Below are 6,000 nucleotides of genomic sequence, written 5' to 3'. Positions count from 1 at the left end.
CCATCATCATTACCTGCAACATTCTAGGCTTTAATAGTGTCACCCTTTGTCAAATAAACTAGTAATATGGCGCACATGTATTTGCTGTGTCTGACATCAGGTATGTGGGCACATTTGTAAAAAATAATGTTGTCTTGCCTCTATATCTGTACTGAAATTGGAGCTGTTTTTGACAAATGTTATTTGTCAACAAGCCTGTTGCAGAAGTATATACTGTAGCATTGAAAGTACTGCGCTCACCAGATCCATTTAGATCCCTTTACATAGGGCATCTAATCTAATGAATGCAATGGGGTACAGTTATCACAGACCCCCTCCATTCTGTATCCATGTTATTCATTAGGTTGAATAGTTGCTAGCTATTCTTTCTTTACTCTTTACCCCTTGTTCCAATGTATTGTTGCCACCATATCGTGACTCTCGTCTTATGATAAGTTTTTTTTGAATGTCTAAGTGAAGCCTGACAGATAGTCAGAATGCTATAGATAGCAGATAGACAGCTATTATTGTACACATTATTGTACATGTCATACACCAGTGAGAGTTGCTCGTGCTGTTCACAAGAGTGGGAACTTACCCTATGACATCCATATTCCCGAAAGGGGCTTATAAAATAAGTTTCTTATGCAAAGGGGTGTTTTGGGTTCCAAAGGTAATTTCACACTAACTAATTTTGCCAAAAAACTTTATTTGTAATTTACTTACAGAAGTGACCCCTGTTCTGTCCTTTTACCTGGGGAGCACTGTAGTCTGAGTCTCCTCAGTACTGCCCTACCAAAGGGATGGTGTATTAGGGTCCATTCACATGGAAGAAATTGGTGAGGAATTTGGTGTGGAATTTCAGTGCTGAAAAAAAAGCCTCCCATTGACTTCAATGGGTTTCTTTTTCTACTAGCGCCTGGGGGCCCACTCGTGTTCAGCAATAAGTGTTTCCATCAATAAAAGTGAAAGAATTCCTTGTATTGACTGAGCGGAACAGATGTCACTTACCACTCATAGATCCTCGGATCCCTTCCCTATCTGGTGCTGACAGGGTTCCCAGAGCAAGGAAGGAACGGGAGTCTGAGTGTTACGTCCACATCTGTTTGAACTTCTGCGCCATCCGCTCGCACACTTCAGAGCAGGAGGAGTGTTCAGTTATTATTCCTTGTTTAAGGTTTTTCTTTCTCTGTCTGAACACTGCTCTATCATCTCATCTCTATAACTGATTTTCCACCACACACATCTCTTACACCTTTGTCTCCTCTCTATCTAACAATCAAGTCTGGGGTGGGTTCTGGACTTCCTATAAACAGGTCATTAGCCCACACGTTTGCTGTTTATTGAGACTCTGTCCTTGTTAAGCGGTCCTCTTGCTAGTATTGTATTGTATTGTATTTTCTGACTTCTGACCTTTCACTTCCACTCTTTTGGATCCAGATTTGGTACTGTTTGTCTTTCTAGTTTGACCTCGGCATTCTGACTCTGCTTCTGTGTTGTTTGTCTTGTCCTGTTCTGTGTTACATTTATTCAGAGAAAGGATTGCTGTCCAGTAGCCCTGCTACTGCCCAGGGTAGTTGAGGCAAGTAGGCAGGGACAGGGGCTGGGTCAAGTTTAGAACTCACTGTCTCTGTCATCCTCTTTCTTCCTGGTTTCAGCAGCAACCACTGGGGAATTGCTCAACAGGCAAGTCCACGACACTGAGAAGCGTAAGTGTAAGTGCCATCTCTCCCCATATAGCAGGGGGAAGGTGTAAGGGGGTACAGTATGGTATGGAAGTATAAGGGGACATTACGTGGGGGAATAAAGGGGCATCAAAGTGTCTATAGTCAAATCTGAGAAATCATGCTTGCTCCCGGGACAAGCAAGTAGGTATATGTGGGTTTGGATTGTACAGAACTGGGATTTATTAGCAGAAAATTAGACAAGACACTTCTTCAATAGCATATTTTTGTTGCTGGGGGCTTTAACCTTAGATCCAGTTGTAATCCAGATTTATGCCGCTGAGAGTAGCAATCTCTGTGGCAATCTTCCTGCTTGCCATTCACACTATACAATGCTGTAAATGCTGTAAAGTAAGAATGCTGTCAAAAATAGAAATGTTAATAGTTTATTTTTGGCAAGTAACAAAATAAAGTGATTGAACAAAAGAGAAATCTAAATCGATTAATATTTGGTTTGACCTCCCTTTGCCTCCTATCAATTCTTCTCGGCACACTTGCAGACGGTTTTGAAGGAACTCAGCAGGGAGGTTGTTCCAAACATCTTGAGGAACTAAGCACAGATCTTCTGTGTATGGAGGCTTGCTCAAATCCTTCTAGGGCGCTCACACCAAATATTGATCAATTTTGATTTCTCTTTTGTTCATTAGCTTCATATTAATTGACAAAAATAAACTATTCTAACACTTCTATATTTGAAAGCTTTCTTACTTTACAGTATTTTCCACACCTGCCTAAAACTTTTGCATATGACTGAATATACATTCTTTAGTACATATGAAAGTTAAGAATTGAGAAATATTTAGCAGAACAATTCACGTTTTCAGCCCCTGACAACTGCAGGCTTCTCAGCAATTCATGATGCATTATTCTAGTAACAATATAGGGAAGAAATCTTCAGGTAGTTCAGGGTTACAGATGGAGGATTGTTACAGGATGTCTTCAAAAGACGACTTTAGCTGAATTGTATGTTAGTGACCTTTTAACATTGGAAGAGTGCCTGACAAGTAGTCTTAGATACAAAATGAAATGTTTGTTTTTTCTCTGTAACCATTTATAGTGGTAAAGTTAAGATGTGACAGCTGTCTCTAGAAGAAAAAGAAAAGAATCTATCAAAAAGGTTTCTTATTTAATGCACAGAAAAAAACATAGGAACAACTGAGAATAAGTGGCTATTATGTACATGGAAAAAAGAATCTGGAGGTGACCCAGGGGGTGTATGGTATCAGATGATGTATACTAGATCCATAAACACCAATCATACTATCAACATCTTAACCCTTCATATTCCAGGCTGAATCCATCTAGGAAAGCATATTACAGAAAATATGGCAATAGTAGATGAAATGTGGCTAGTGCAGTATACAGACAGGCCACATTGCAGTATTTAATAGAGCACAGGTGCAAAATGCTAATAAAACTTCCACTTCCACACCTACGATCCATAAGGGGGTGGACGATAGCATATCAAATGCACACAGGAAAAAAACTCACATAGTGCCAGGTTCACACTAGTGTTCAGCTCTCCGTTCTGCTTGGAAATCACAGTGTGTCCACTACACGTATTTTACCACAAAGTGGGGTTGGGATTCAGAATCCCATCCATTTTGCTGTGACTGTCAAATGCCATATTTTTTTCTGCTTGCATTTACGCCATCAAAAAAAGGAGTTACCCCTGGAAAACCCTGGACCCCATAGACCAGACCTGGGCAAAGCACGGCCCCTGGGCCATATCCGGCCCTCTGACTGATTCAGACCGGTCCGCATAGCTTGTCTAGGGAGGCGTGTCCAGGGAGGCATGCCTTAGTGTCGGCAGGACAGTGCAAGAAGATGGAGACATGTGGTGTGTGTCATAAGGTACTGAGAGGGGAATGTGAGATGCAGAGTGGAGAATATGTATGTGTGTCTGTCTGTCTGTTTGTGTGTGTCTGTCTGTGTGTGTATGTGTGTGTGTGTGTCTCAGTAACCTAGGGGCAGAGATGGAAGGGGAATGTTATACTAGGGCAGAGATGGCAGATGGAGGGGGGGACATGAAACTGCGGGCAGATGGAGGGGGCACTTAAACTGGGGGGACATTAAACTGGGAACAACTGGATGGGGCATTAAACCGTGGAGGTAGCTGGAGGGGGACCTGTCTGCCTCTAGTTGCCCCCAGTTTAATGTCACCCTCCAGCTACCCCTACAGTTTAATTTCTGCTTCCAGCTGCCCAATTTTAATGTCCTCCTCTATTTGCCCCCAGTTTCATGTCCCGCTCCAGCTGTCATTAATTTATTGCCCCCCCCCCCCTCCAACTACCCCCACCAGTTTCATGTCCCCTCTAGTTTCCCCCAGTTTAAATTGGGGCACCAGGATGATGATTGGGAATGGGCGGAGTCAACGTAAAAGTGGGTGGAGCTAAATTTGCCGCTGCTCTAACAGTTTCAATTTCTTATGTGGCCCCATGGGAAAATTAATGGCCCACCCCTGCCATAGACTATATTGGGTTACCCTGGATTTCCACCCGAAAAAGGTGGAAAATGCAGAGACAAGTCCTGCTTGCAGGATGTTTCTCTCCACATTTTTCAAGAGCATTCAGGGAAGGAAACCCAGAACACAGTTTGATGGTAGTGTTAACTTAGCCTAATATGCTGGTCACATAGTAATGTATAGCTCACTGTGGGAACGGCCGATGGGTCACACTCCATACTATTATATCAGACAGACTGTCCAGCACCTCCATATGTGCACCTCGCTAGTACCAGCACCCTGCAAATATAACAGATCTAACTGCATCCTGCAAAAAGGTTAAATAATCACAAGGTATTTGTTAAAATGTTGGCCAAAATATTATTATTATTATTATTATTATTTATTTATTTATATAGCACCATTAATTCCATAGTGCTTTACATTTGGGGGTTACATACAATACACAGAATACACAAGATCACAAACTATGGTCAAGGTTCCTCATGATATTGTGATTTCCTAACCAATAAATCAAAAACACACTAGTAAAAAAGGGCATAATATATTCTTTAGTATGATGATGCCAAGAGAAGGAGGAAAATACACTCCAAATACGCTTATAAGTAAATAAGGTATACACCAAAGTGCCTGGATTTCAGAAGCTTATGTCTCTTCAATTCAGCTCCATATTTTACAGCCTGTCCCACATGCAGTGTGAACATACCCTTACAGCTCAAACAGTATTTATATGGATCTGTGCTCTGAAAGGCTGCAGTATATAGAGTAGCACATGGCTATGAAGATTAATATAACATGTCCTCACAGCTGCCCCAGCATTCTCACAACCACAGGGTGACAGACTTGCTGACATTTGATAATCTCCCTTCACAACGGGGTTTCCTCCAGAGGATATGGCATTTTTTATAGCACAGCCAGATGGCTATTTTTTGGTGTAGAAAAATAGCAGAACTCCAACAAAACCAAATGGACCCCATTATAACTCAAGAGGGTGTGTTAGGATCCATTATACAACCGATCTAGCATAGTTGTCAGAACTCTATTATGAATGGAAGCCATAAAGCTAATGTTATTTGAAGTTCTTAGACAATGTTACAGTATCTTTAGCTTTTTTCCCCATCATATTTATTAAAGGGGATTTGTGGGGATAGACAGTTTTTTCACAGTGCATGCCCGGCTATGTATAGACATAAGCGCATAGAAAATAGTCCCCAGATTATTCGCTTTGCAGAGCACAACCTGGGAGCAGTATCATTCCTCAGCCTTCCCTGCTGGCACTGCGACTATTGATCACATGACTGATTCCACCCTGCTCTATGGATCTGCAGACAGAGTCAGTGACGTCTCAGTGACCTGGAGCAGCCACAGGGATGATTGAGGAATGACATTGTTCTGTAAAGCTAATCATCAGGGTGTCAGGGGACTGTCTATACAGTAGGCATGTGTATACAGTGACTGAACAGATAAAAAAAAAATATCCATATAACCCCTTTAAATTGTCTCATTTTTTCATAATATTAGAGTTTACCATTTATTAAGAAGTAAAGGCATCCCTGTGATGATAAGAGAACCCCAGTTATATATTTCTCTATAGTGTAGTGTAGTGTAGTGAATGGTTCTGGTGAGAGTGGCAGCAGTTCCGTCAGCAAACACCGGATATCCGGGAGGCGAACAAGACAGCAAATGGCGAAGAGGATCCGCGCTCAAGAGTCGTACAGGAAAAACGGGAAGCGATCGTATGGATATGTACAGCTTTAATGCAGTATAAACAGTACAGCACAACACGTTTCGGGTTGTAAAAAAACCTTTTTCAAGTGCAAAATCACAGCAGAT

This window comes from Leptodactylus fuscus, chromosome 9 (assembly GCF_031893055.1).
Source record: "Leptodactylus fuscus isolate aLepFus1 chromosome 9, aLepFus1.hap2, whole genome shotgun sequence".
Lineage (NCBI taxonomy): Eukaryota > Metazoa > Chordata > Amphibia > Anura > Leptodactylidae > Leptodactylus > Leptodactylus fuscus.
This window is presented reverse-complemented; position numbering follows the sequence as displayed.